The sequence below is a fragment of the Sus scrofa genome, chromosome 8, assembly GCF_000003025.6.
Source record: "Sus scrofa isolate TJ Tabasco breed Duroc chromosome 8, Sscrofa11.1, whole genome shotgun sequence".
Lineage (NCBI taxonomy): Eukaryota > Metazoa > Chordata > Mammalia > Artiodactyla > Suidae > Sus > Sus scrofa.
The window spans coordinates 66,348,799-66,363,224 of NC_010450.4; the positions used below are offsets into that span (position 1 = coordinate 66,348,799).

A 14,426-nucleotide genomic window follows, 5' to 3' on the forward strand; every position below is an offset into this window, starting at 1 on the left:
GAGAGGGAGCCGGGGGACGCCTGGGTGGGGGTTGAACACCGAGACCTCGCCTCCGAAGGTTAATCCCTGAGAAAGGGCCTGGGGACGCCTGGGGGGGGGGCTGGGCACCGAGACCTCGCTGCCGAAGGTTAATTCCTGAGAAAGGGCCGGGGGACGCCTGGGAGGGGGGCTGGGCACCGAGACCTTGCCGCAGAAGGTTAGTCCCCGAGAAAGGGCCGGGGGGCGCCGCCTGGGTGGGGGCTGGGCACCGAGACCTCGGCTCCAGAGATTAGTCCCCGGGCTAGGGGGGCGGGGCAGAGCGGAAACTGCTTGGGAGGTCTAGAAACCAGTTGACGGGGCAGAGACTGCCTGGGAGACTAGAAAACAAAGCTGTTGCAGAGGAAGGGAGCAATACTCCAGGAGTGGAGAAGGGGAAAGCCACATCAGAGGGAACCTGGGAGAAGAGCCTGGTCTGCGCCCGTGCTGGGGAGGGGAGAGAAGAAGGGGTGGGTCCCCATAAAATACCCCCACGCCACAGCAAGCTTACAGGCCCGCTAGCTAGCTGAAAACTCTGCTTCCCAGTGCATCCCCTCCCCCCACCCCCACCACGCCCTACGCTCTCACGGACCTGGGGCTGCCTGCCATCCAGGAGGGCTGGCCTCAACAATTGCCTGAAGCCTACCACCGCAGGGGCTGTCCCTGCACAGGCCTGCTTGCCCTTTGGAGGGGCTACACTTCCGCAGAGCAGCACCAAACAGCACCAGACCCGAGAAAAGGCCTGCAGCCTAGAAAAGCTAGAACAAGCTTAGCCAGGCTGTGAATAGATTGGCCTAATTCTCGGACGGTTTTTCTGAGTCGGGTTGCCCCGGGGAGGAGCCTCTTCGGTTTCCAATGGCCCTGCTACCTGCCCAAGCCCCCAGGGGATGCTCAAGTGGACCAGCTGCATAGGACTGCCAGCTCCAGGCAGGACCCCCTGCAGCCCAGAAAAGCTGCAACAAGCTCAGCCAGACTGAAAAGATCCGCCTACATTCTCAGGCTGTCCTTCTGAGTTGGGCTGCCCTAGGGAAGAGCCTCTCAGGTTCTCAGTGCCCCAGATAGCTGCTCCAGCCCCCAGGGGGTGATGCACCCCTAAAAAGCAGATGCCCAACACCGCCAACCCCCTGCAAGAACCCCACAGCCTAAAAACACCAGAGCAAGCTCTGCATGGCCAAGTGAAATCTGCTACCATCGCGGTGTGGACCTCTCAGTCCTGTCTGCCCTCAGGAAGTCCTCCTTTGCTTCAAAGAAACACTGTTAGCCCCATCAACACTCCAGAAAAGCCACACTGCCTCAAAAAAGATTGACCAACAACGCCAGCCCTCAGGAAATATTCCACGGCAGTGACAAGGCAAACACTGCCCGATCACGGAGAGTACAACTCCCTCAGGAGAAAGAAAACAACAAGCAAGATGAAGAAGCTGAGGAACCACTCCCAGTCAAACCAACAGGAGAACTCACCTAAAACAGTCAACAATGAAACAGATCTCGGCAGTCTGACAGACCTGGAGTTCAAAAGAGAAATAGTGAAAATACTGAAGGAATTAAGAGAAGATATGAACAGTAATGCAGATACCCTCAGAAAGGAACTAGAAAATATAAGGAGGAGCCAAGAAAAACTAGAACATTCATTTGCAGAGATGCAAACTGAACTAGGGGCAGTAAAAGCCAGAATGAATAATGCAGAAGAACGAATCAGTGATATGGAAGATAGAATAATGGAAATCACTCAATCTGGTCAACAGACAGAAAACCGAATCAAAAAACTGGAAAGCAATATAAGAGACCTATGGGATAATATAAAGCGGGCCAATCTACGCATAATAGGAATTCCAGAAGGAGTAGAAAAAGATAAGGGAATGGAAAATATATTTGAAGAAATTATTGCTGGAAACTTCCCAAATCTAAAGGATACTGGATTCAAGATACAAGAAGCACAGAGGGCCCCAAACAAACTGAACCCAAACAGACCCACACCAAGACACATCATAATAAAAATGGCAAAAGTTAGTGATAAAGAGAGGATCCTAAAGGCAGCAAGAGAAAAACAGAATGTTACCTACAAGGGAACCCCCATAAGAACATCAGCTGATTTCTCTACAGAAACACTACAGGCCAGGAGGGAATGGCAAGAGATATTTAAAGTGCTGAAAGGAAAAAATATGCAACCTAGAATACTCTATCCAGCAAGAATATCATTTAAAATAGAAGGGGAAATAAAAATTTTTTCCAACAAACAAAAACTTAAAGAATACAGCAACACAAAACCCAGGTTAAAGGAAGTATTGAAAGGGCTTCTCTAAACCAAAAAGAAAGGAAGGAAAGGGAAGAAAAAAGAAAAGGAAAAAAAAAAAAAGAAGAAGAAGAAGAGGAAGAACTAGGACTGAGGAAACTGCAATCAGAGAGAAGTCACTCACGTAAGCCAGCATACAGATTTAATCATGAACATGCTTCAAACAAAATAAAATTAAAAAGAAAAAAATAAAAAAGAGTCATCAAAACCATAAAATGTGGGCAAGGGATGTCAGGAGGTAAATAACCCTTTTTGTTTATATGTATGTCTCTCTTCTTAATTTTAATATAGTAATGAAGTGTTTGAACTTACAGGACCATCAGGCTAAAACACACATTTATGGGAAGGGGTTAGCATACTTAAAAAACAGGGCAATCACAAGCCAAAACCAAATATTGCATTTGCAAAAAATGAAAAAAAAACCACTCAAGCAGATAATAACAGGAGACCATCCAACCAAAAAAAAAAAAAAATGGAGAACCATAGAATCAACTGGAACACGAGGTTCAAATGGCAATAAATAATCATCTATCAATTATCACCTTAAATGTCAATGGACTGAATGCCCCAATCAAAAGACACAGAGTGGCTGAGTGGATAAAAAGGCAAAAACCTTCAATATGCTGCCTACAAGAAACTCACCTTAGGACAAAAGATACATATAGATTGAAAGTGAAAGGGTGGGGAAAAATATTTCACGCCAATAGACATGACAGAAAAGCAGGAGTCGCAACACTCATATCAGACAAAATAGACTTTAAAACAAAAGGCATAAAGAAAGACAAAGAAGGACACTATTTAATGATTAAGGGATCCATCCAAGGAGAGGATGTTACTATTGTCAACATATATGCCCCAGATACAGGAGCACCCAGATACACACAACAAATATTAACAGACATAAAGGGAGATATTGATGAGAATACAATCATAGTAGGAGACCTAAATACCCCCCTCACATCAATGGACAGATCCTCTAGACAGAAAACCAACAAAGCAACAGAGATCCTAAAGGAAACAATAGAAAAGTTAGACTTAATTGATATCTTCAGGACACTACATCCAAAAAAAGCAGAATACACATTCTTCTCAAATGCTCATGGAACATTCTCAAGAATCGACCACATATTGGGACACAAAGCGAATCTCAATAAATTTAGGAGTGTAGAAATTATCTCAAGTATCTTCTCTGACCACAATGCCATGAAATTAGAAATCAACCATGGGAAAAGCAAAGAGAAAAAACCTACTCCATGGAGACTAAACAACATGCTACTAAAAAACCAATGGGTCAATGAGGAAATCAAGAAGGAAATTAAAAACTACCTTGAAACAAATGATAATGAAGACACAACCTCTCAAAATCTATGGGATGCTGCGAAAGCAGTGCTCAGAGGGAAATTTATAGCAATCCAGGCCTTTCTCAAAAAAGAAGAAAGATCCCAAATTGACAACTTAACCCTCCACCTAAACGAATTAGAAAAAGAAGAACAAAAAAGTCCTAAAGTCAGCAGAAGGAAGGAAATTATAAAGATCAAAGAAGCAATCAATAAAATAGAGACTCAAAAAACAATAGAGAAAATTAATAAAACCAAGAGCTGGTTCTTTGAAAAGGTGAACAAAATTGACAAACCCCTGGCCAGACTCACTAAAAAGAGGAGAGAAAGAACCCAAATAAACAAAATTATAAATGAAAAAGGAGAAATCACAACGGATACAGCAGAAATACAAAAAACCATAAGAGAATACTATGAACAACTGTATGGCAACAAGTTTGACAATCTGGAAGAAATGGACAATTTTCTAGAATCTTACAGCTTGCCAAAACTGAATCAAGCAGAAACAGACCAACTGAACAGACCCATCACTAGAAATGAAATTGAAGAGGTCATAAAATCACTCCCTACAAATAAAAGTCCAGGACCAGATGGCTTCACAGGTGAATTTTATCAAACATATAAAGAGGAATTGGTGCCCATCCTCCTTAAACTCTTTCAAAAGGCTGAAGAAGAAGGAATACTCCCAAAGACATTCTATGAGGCCACCATCACCCTCATTCCAAAACCAGACAGAGATACCACCAAAAAAGAAAACTATTGGCCAATATCATTGATGAATATAGATGCAAAAATTCTCAACAAAATCTTAGCCAACCGAATCCAACAACATATCAAAAAAATTATACACCATGACCAGGTTGGGTTCATCCCAGGTTCACAAGGATGGTTCAACATACGCAAATCAATCAGCATCATACACCACATTAACAAAAAAAAGGTCAAAAATCATATGATCATCTCAATAGACGCAGAAAAAGCATTTGACAAAGTTCAACATCCATTCATGATCAAGACCCTCGCCAAAGTGGGTATAGAGGGAACATTCCTGAATATAATCAAAGCCATTTATGATAAACCCACAGCAAATATAATCCTCAATGGGGAAAAACTGAAAGCCTTCTCACTCAAATCTGGAACAAGACAGGGATGCCCACTCTCACCACTGCTCTTCAACATAGTTTTGGAAGTCTTAGCCACAGCAATTAGACAAACAAAAGAAATAAAAGGCATCCATATAGGAAGAGAAGAGATCAAACTGTCACTGTATGCAGATGATATGATACTATACCTAGAAAACCCTAAGGACTCAACCCCCAAACTCCTTGAACTGATTAATAAATTCAGCAAAGTGGCAGGATATAAGATTAACATTCAGAAGTCAGTTGCATTTCTGTATACCAGCAATGAAACATTAGAAAAGGAATACAAAAAAATGATACCTTTTAAAATTGTACCTCACAAAATCAAATACCTCGGAATACACCTGACCAAAGAGGTAAAGGACCTATATGCCGAGAACTATAAAACTTTAATCAAAGAAATCAAAGAAGATGTAAAGAAATGGAAAGAGATTCCATGTTCCTGGATTGGAAAAATCAATATTGTAAAAATGGCAATCCTACCCAAAGCAATCTACAGATTCAATGCAATCCCTATCAAATTACCCATGACATTTTTCACAGAACTAGAACAAACAATCCAAACATTTATATGGAACCACAAAAGACCCAGAATCGCCAAAGCAATCCTGAGAAACAAAAACCAAGCAGGAGGCATAACTCTCCCAGACTTCAAGAAATACTACAAAGCCACAGTCATCAAAACAGTGTGGTACTGGTATCAAAACAGACAGACAGACCAATGGAACAGAATAGAGAATCCGGAAATAAACCCTGACACCTATGGTCAATTAATCTTTGACAAGGGAGGCAGGAACATCAAATGGGAAAAGGAAAGTCTATTCAGCAAGCATTGCTGGGAAACCTGGACAGCTGTATGCAAAGCAATGAAACTAGAACACACCCTCACACCATGCACAAAAATAAACTCCAAATGGCTGAAAGACTTAAATATATGACAGGACACCATCAAACTCCTAGAAGAAAACATAGGCAAAAGACTCTCTGACATCAACATCATGAATATTTTCTCAGGGCAGTCTCCCAAAGCAATAGAAATTAGAGCAAAAATAAACCCATGGGACCTCATCAAACTGAAAAGCTTTTGCACAGCAAAGGAAACCCAAACGAAAACAAAAAGACAACTTACAGAATGGGAGAAAATAGTTTCAAATGATGCAACTGACAAGGGCTTAATCTCTAGAATATACAAGCAACTTATACAACTCAACAGCAAAAAAGCCAATCAATCAATGGAAAAATGGGCCAAAGACCTGAATAGACTCTTCTCCAAAGAAGATATACAGATGGCAAACAAACACATGAAAAAATGCTCAACATCGCTGATTATAAGAGAAATGCAAATCAAAACTACCATGAGATACCACCTCACACCAGTCAGGATGGCCATTATTAATAAATCCACAAATAACAAGTGCTGGAGGGGCTGTGGAGAAAAGGGAACCCTCCTGCACTGCTGGTGGGAATGTAAACTGGTACAGCCACTATGGAGAACAGTTTGGAGATACCTTAGAAATCTATACATAGAACTTCCATATGACCCTGCAATCCCACTCTTGGGCATCTATCCGGACAAAGCTCTACTTAAAAGAGACACATGCACCCGCATGTTCATTGCAGCCCTATTCACACTAGCCAGGACATGGAAACAATCCAAATGTCCATCGACAGATGATTGGATTTGGAAGATGTGGTATATATACACAATGGAATACTACTCAGCCATAAAAAAAGGATGACATAATGCCATTTGCAGCAACATGGATGGAACTAGAGAATCTCATCCTGAGTGAAATGAGCCAGAAAGACAAAGACAAATACCATATGATATCACTTATAACTGGAATCTAATACCCAGCACAAATGAACATCTCCTCAGAAAAGAAAATCATGGACTTGGAGAAGAGACTTGTGGTTGCCTAATGGGAGGGGGAGGGAGTGGGAGGGACGGGAGCTTGGGCTTATCAGACACAACTTAGAATAGATTTATAAGGAGATCCTGCTGAATAGCATTGAGAACTATGTCTAGATACTCATGTCGCAACAGAAGAAAGGGTGGGGGAAAAAACTGTAACTGCAATGTATACATGTAAGGATGACCTGACCCCCTTGCTGTACAGTGGGAAAATAATAAAAAAAAATAAAATAAAATAAGTGTCAATCGAAACACTCTCTGTACTATTTTAGCACCTGCCATATATATATCTATATATATGTATTTGAAACATATCTGAGGTAAGTTAGAGCTATCGTTAATACTTTATCTTTCTTGCAGAATATATCTGTAATCAGACCTTTTTTTTTTTTTTTTTTTTACAATTTAACCGTCTTATTAAGTGCTTGTCCCTACTAAGTTACTTTATCCACCTTTTGTGGAATCTGGGCAAGGGCTGGTTCAATCATATTGGCTCTTTCTTCTGTCATGTTACTGATCATTGACCCCAAAGAAAACACCACAATACCATGCTCTCCAGAGCTCTGGACAAATTCTTCCATTTCCTGTGAAAGAAGAATTTTCTCCATCACAAAAGAGCAATAGCATAGCTAACATTATTGAAAGGTTTGCTACAAACACTTAAAGAGAGACAATCAGATCGAGGGCAGATTAATTACAGTCGTGGCTGCTTTAAAAAAAAATATGGGAGGGAGTTCCCATTGTGGCTCAGCGGAAATGAATCTGACTAGCATCCATGAGGATGCAGGTATGATCCCTGGCCTGGCTCAGTGGGTTAAGGATCTGGCATTGCCTTGAGCAGTGGTTTAGGTCCCATATATGGCTTGGATCTAGCATTACAGTGACTGTGGCAAAGGCCAGAAGCTGTAGCTCTAATTTGACCTCTAGCCTGGGAACTTCCATATGCCATGGGTGTGGCCCTAAAAAAATTAAAATTAAATTAAATTAAATTAAATTAAAAATTGTGATAAAATATACATAACATAAAATTTACCTTAACCTTAACTTAGTGTAGAGCTCAACATTATTAATATATTCACGTTGTTCAACCAATCTACAGAAATTATTCTTCTTGAAAACCTGGAAGTCTTTGCCCATTGAAAACTCCATCCTCCTCTTACCTCAGCCCCTGAAACCACCATTCTCTTCTATTTCTACAATTTGACCATTCTGGATCCCTCATACAATTTGAATTGTACAGTGTTTTTCTTTTTGAACTCGTTATTTCACTCAGCTTAAGGTTTATCCTTGTCAGAAAATGTGTTAGAATTTTTTAAAAGTGTGAATAATATTTCATTGTTCATATTTATGACATTTTGTTTATTGCTTTATCTGTTGATGGACATTTGAGTTGCTTCAATCTCTTGGCTCTTATGAACAGCGATTTTAGGTACATGCTGTGCAAACTGTTTTTTTTGTGCTTCTTTTGGTTATGTGGTCAGAAGAGGAATTTCTGGACCACATGTACAAACAGGTTTTATATTTATGAAGTGTGTATTATTCTTGCCACACACTGCATAGTTGTCTCCCAGCTCCCCATGTCTCTTGAATAGGCTGACTTCACATCTTTGACTTTTGGTCAGTTTTTCTAGTAAATATTAAACACTAAATGTTTTTTTAGGAAATGTCGTCTTGTTCTCAGTAATGGCTGTTTTTTTTAGTATACCACACATCCCTGAGGTCTTTGGGAAAGATATGGGTGATAAGAGTTCAGCTTCTTCTATTAGGTATATTTGTGCACAAGCATGTGTGAATAAGCAAGAAAGGACCTACAGCCAGTACACAGTAATGAAGAGGAGATACTACTCAACAATATTAGATTCTTAGGAGTCCCTATTGTGGCTCAGTGGAAATGAATCTGACTCATATCCATGAGGACACAGGTTCAATCGCTGGCCTTGCTCAGTGGTTTAAGGATCTGGCCTTGCTGTGAGCTGTGGTGTAGGTCACAGATGCGGCCTGTATCTGTCATTGCTGTGGCTGTGGCATAGGCCAGCAGCTACAGCTCCAATATGACCTCTATCCTGGGAATCTACATATGCCGTGGGTGTGGCCCTAAAAAGATAAAAAGCAAACAAACAAACAAACAAATCTATATTAGATTCTTCAGCATTTTATAAATTACTAACATAGATTCTTGAAAGAAAACCACACAACAGTATTTAACTTACTTTTAGTTCTTTATTATTATAGTTCTATTGAATTGCTTGTTAATTCCAAGCCAAGTTTCTGGAGAATTATTTTAATTTAGTCATTAGTATTTTATTTCCCTGTTAGCACTAAGAATAACTTAAGATTTGAATGACTTTATCATTCTCACAGCTCTGTAATCCTTACCTAAAACTTTGTCAGTGTGACTGGCTTGAGGGACCCTCATCATCACCTCACCATGCCCACAGTGGGAGAGGTACGCCAGGGCTTTCTGCAGCAGAGATCTGGTCACCTTTTGAGTAGTCACTTCAACCAAATTAAGTTCCTGGTGAAGATGTATTCTGAGTAATTTTGTCTCAAAGCCCTTAATCCTTTCCATATTAAGAAAAAAAGCATTTTGTTACTTGTTATACTAGAGAAATTCCATACTGCTCAGTGTACTCCATCAAAAAAATGTAGAGGAGCAAGATTTTCCTGGGTATCTGATCAAAATCATATACTCATCTCTTCATATTTATTTCTCCTATTTTAAATTCATTATTACTTTCTCTCTGGAAAATAATGACCCAACTTTCCATCATAAAATGTATCTTTTATAATCCTGATTATTGTCATAAAAGTTATTTTCAAAAGTATTTTTCACAGAAAAAAGAAAAAGACAAAAAAATCAAACTTTAACATTGCAGACTATTTATTTTATAGAGCATTCTTCAAAACTATAATTTCACCCTGATAATATCAGTTTCAATATTAAGGTTACTGAACTTGTGACTTTTATGGTGCACCTAGGTAAAGCGTTTATTTCCAGTAACTTGTTATAGCATTTAAAGTTACTCATCTTCAACATTTTGTCCCATTCACTGCTACACAAAGATTCATCTATGCTGTAAAATATGCATCCATTTGGTCCTTTGTAATACATCCTCTCTTTTCAAAGTAATTGGTGATTTAGACTTGTTACTCTCATTCTATGACTTTTTATGAAAATAATATCAGCTCATGATGAGATGATATGAAAAGATACGAAAAGTTATAAAAAAATAAATGATTTTTTTTCGTGTCATATAATTATCATTTCTTTTTTTTGGTAATTGGAATAATGAAGATCTAGTTCCTCAGCAAGTATGATGTTTATAATATAATATTGTTGTCTGCATTCACTTTTCTATACCTTGGGACTCAAGGAGTTATTTATTACGAGACGCAAGTTTATACCCTTAAACAACATCTCTCCTATGTTCCCACGCTATAGTCCCTGGTAACTACCATATTTCTCTCTGCTATTACAGGCTTGATATTTTTAGATTCCATGTATATGTAATATCATACAGTATTTGTCTTTCTCAGTCTCTTAAAAAAGATAAAACTGACAACCTTTAGCCAGACTAACCAAGAAAAAAAAATCAAACAAAATTATAAATGAAAGAGGGAGTTCCCATTGTGGCTCAGTGGTAATGAATCTGACTAGTATCCATAAGGATGAGGGTTTGATCCCTGGCCTTTCTCAGTGGGTTAAGGACCCAGAATTGCCATGAGATGTAATATAGGTCACAGACATGGCTCAGAGCTGGCCTTTCTGTGGCATAGGCCAGCAGCTCCAGCTCTGATTCTACCTCTTGCCTGGGAACTTCCATTTCCCAAAGGTGTGGCAATATAAAGAAAAGACATTACAATTGATACTATATAGATACTTAGGGTCATAAGATACTGCCATAAAGAATTATATTCTAACGAATTACATATCTGAATACTGCCCAGGCAGAACAATACAGCAGCACTACAGCAGCACCGTGGGAGCCTTGGTTGGCCTGGGATAGCTGGTCCTCTGCTGACCCTGCAGCCAACATATAACACCCTGTCACTCCCATGAGTTGGGACCCCCATTAGAGTGTGGAGAGCTCTTGTCCTGGGACATGGGGTGTGGCTGTAAATGCAGATGCTCCCTCCCCTCTTGCACCACACCTCACATTCTTGGGGAACATTGTGGGTCAGTGTTTCATAGGTAGCAGAGTAGCTCTCTCACTGCAATCTATTGAAAGTCAGCCCTCCATACAAGTGTTTGTAAAAGGGATAAAAAATAAATTAAAAAAAAGAGAGAAAAAGACTAAAACTAAAAACAAAACAAAAAAGGATGACATCATGCCATTTGCAGCAACATGGATGGAACTAGAGAATCTCATCCTGAGTGAAATGAGCCAGAAAGACAAAGACAAATACCATATGATATCACTTATAACTGGAATCTAATATCCAGCACAAATGAACATCTCCTCAGAAAAGAAAATCATGGACTTGGAGAAGAGACTTGTGGTTGCCTGATGGGAGGGGGAGGGAGTGGGAGGGATCGGGAGCTTGGGCTTATCAGACACAACCTAGAATAGATTTACAAGGAGATCCCGCTGAATAGCATTGAGAACTATGTCTAGATACTCATGTTGCAACAGAAGAAATGGTGGGGGAAAAACTGTAATTGTAATGTATACATGTAGGGATAACCTGGCCCCCTTGCTGTACAGTGGGAAAATAAAAAAATAAAATTAAAAAAAATAATAAAAAATAAAAATAAAGTCATATATTTTGAAATAAAAAAAAAAAAAAGAATATATTTGTGGTTAAACTCACTAAGCAATAATCACAACTACTCCTACCTCTTGTGGTGTCCATTTCAATTTGTGTTCCAGAAACAAATTAAAATCCTGCTTTGTATTGAGCCCTGGCACACTGTACTGTCTGCTTTTCCCGTGAGTTGCCAGGAACCAATGGTGAAGGTCAAACTCATCGGACATTGATGATATTTTCAAAGCTTGTGATATCAACAATGAAAACAAATAAAACAGAAACTAAAATGTCAAAAAAAAAACAAAAAAAAAACAAAACAACAACAACAACAACAACAAAAATGAACGAATTGCATATCTGAGAAGAATGGATAACTTCCTATAAACACACAACCTACTAGCACTGAATCAGGAAGAAATAGACAGTGAGTCATAAAGAGTAAAGATACTGAATCAGTAATCAAGAATCCTCCAACACACAAAAGTCCAGGGCCAGATAGCTTCACTGTTTAATTTTATAAAACATTTAAAAAATAATTGATGCCAATCATTCAAAAATATTTAAAAATAAAAGGGTGAGAGGGGAGGAAACATTAGCAGACTTATTCTGCAAGACCAGCATTACCCTGATACAAAATAGATAAGGAAATTACAAGAAAAGACGACTATAGGCCAATATCCAGGAAGAACATAGAGGCAAAAATTCTCAACAAAATATCAGCAAGCCAAATTAAGAACACATTAAAAGGATTATATATGATGATCAAATGGGATTTATACATGGGATGCAAGGAAGCTTCACTATACCCAAATCAATAATTGTAACACATCATATTAATACAATGATAGATAAAATAGTCTGATCTTAATAGATGTAGAAAATGCATCTGATAAGATATCCACAAGCTTTCATGATAAAAACCCTCGACATATTGGGTATAGAGGGAACATACCTCAACATAATAAAAATCCTATATGATAAACTCAAAAATAATGTTATACCCAACAGTGAAAATTTGAAAGCTTTTTCAGGGACAAGGCAAGGATGCTTACTCTCACACTAATTTCAATAAACAACTGGAAGGCCTAGGTAGAACAAGTAAGCAAGACAAAGAAAAGGCATCAAAATCTGATGGAAGGAATATGCAAAACTATAATTTTTTTGAAGATGACATAATTTTTTTGTACTGAAAATATTAGAGTCAACCAAAATCCTGAAATATCATCAAATTCAGTAAAGTCACATGATATAAAATCAACCTAGAGGAATCAATTTGATTTCTGTATACTAATAATGAAACAGCTGAAAAAAAATTCCACTTACAGTAGCATCTAAGACTAGAAAATAAGTAGAAGTAAATTCAACAAATTAAGTGAAAGTTGTACAGTGATAACTACAAGACTTTGTTAAAAGAAAATGGAAGAAAACACAAATAAATGGAAAGAGATCCTGTGTTCATGGATCAACAGGTTAATAATGTTAAAATGTCCACACTACCCAAAGCCAAATGCATCCCAGTTTCAAATTATACTACAAACCTATGCTATTTAAAACAATATGATACTGGTCTAAAGATAGACCCATCAACTAATGGAACAGGATACAGGATCCAGAATTAAATGCCAGTGTGTATAAATGACTACTGTTCTACAAGAGAGACAAGTACACCTAGTGGGAGAAAATAATCTCTTCTTTCACTTCTAAGAAAACTGGATAAATATGCAAAAAAGAAAAAAATAAAGAAATGAGACCCATATTTTATCTACTACTCACAAAAATTAACTCAAAGTGGATGAAAGACCAGTATCATAACATTCCTAAAAGAAAACATGCAGAAGAAACTCCTTGACACTGGTCTTGAAAATGATTTTTTTGGATATGACATTAAGGCCACAGCAAAAGGAAAAATGAATAAGGTGAAAATGCAACCTACAGAGTAGGAGAAAAATTTTGGAAAATATATTGAATGAGGGGTTAATATCCAAAATATACATAGAGCTCATACACCATAACAACAAAAAACCTCTATTAAAGGATAGACAAATGAACAAAATAGACATTTTCCAAAGATGACTTCTAAATGATCAACAAGCATATGAAAAGATGCCCAGCATCACTTACCATCATGGAAATGCAAATCAAAACCACAATGAGTTATCCCCTCACACCTATTAGAAAATCTACCACCAAGAAAAATGTTGGTGAGAAAGTGAAGATCTTGAAACTTGTGCACTCTCAGTGATATAGTACATTGCTTCAGCCCTTATCGAAAACAAAATTAAGGGTCCTAAAAAATTAAAAATAGGTCAGTATGTGACCAGTGATTCTACTTCTGGGTATATTCTCAAAGGAAATAAAAACAGGATATCAAAGAGATATATGTTCTCCCATGTTTATTGCAGTGTTATTCATATTAGGGGAAACAGCCTAAGTCCCCATCAACAGATAAATGCACTGAAGGTGTGAGATAAAAATTGTGTGAAAAGTGTTACAATAAAGAAAAATCAGAGAGAGAGGGAAAGAGAAGGAGGGAGAGGGAGTGGGATATACACACATACGCAAACACACACACTCAGAATGGAATATTATTCATCCATGAGAAAGAAGGAAATCCTGCCATTTCCAACAACATGGATGAGCCTTAAGGACGTTATGCCAAAATTTGTGTTTTTATTCTAATCTCTATTCTACTTCTATAGTTAAAGATTCATTATGACATCTATTGTGAAAAATGTAATTCCAGCTTATATTCTTTAATCCTACAAGAAAATTGTGATCTTACTACGTTTTTTTTTAAGCTACCTCTCAAATTATTGCAGATTTAGTATACTAAAGCATTCTTTGATAAAATGGTTCTGTAATGGTTTGATAGGCACATTTATATTGCTTAATTTTAGTTATTTTTATTATTTCTAGTGTAGACTTTTATGAATTACTGCCCAAAATACGTGTTTGCCTATCTTGATCATTTTTCT

General features: G+C 38.2%; 1 pseudogene; it reads right to left on the bottom strand.

The window, feature by feature from the left end:
* LOC100515560 overlaps window positions 1-14,426 on the bottom strand; it is a 32,036-nt pseudogene that overhangs the window by 8,250 nt on the left and 9,360 nt on the right.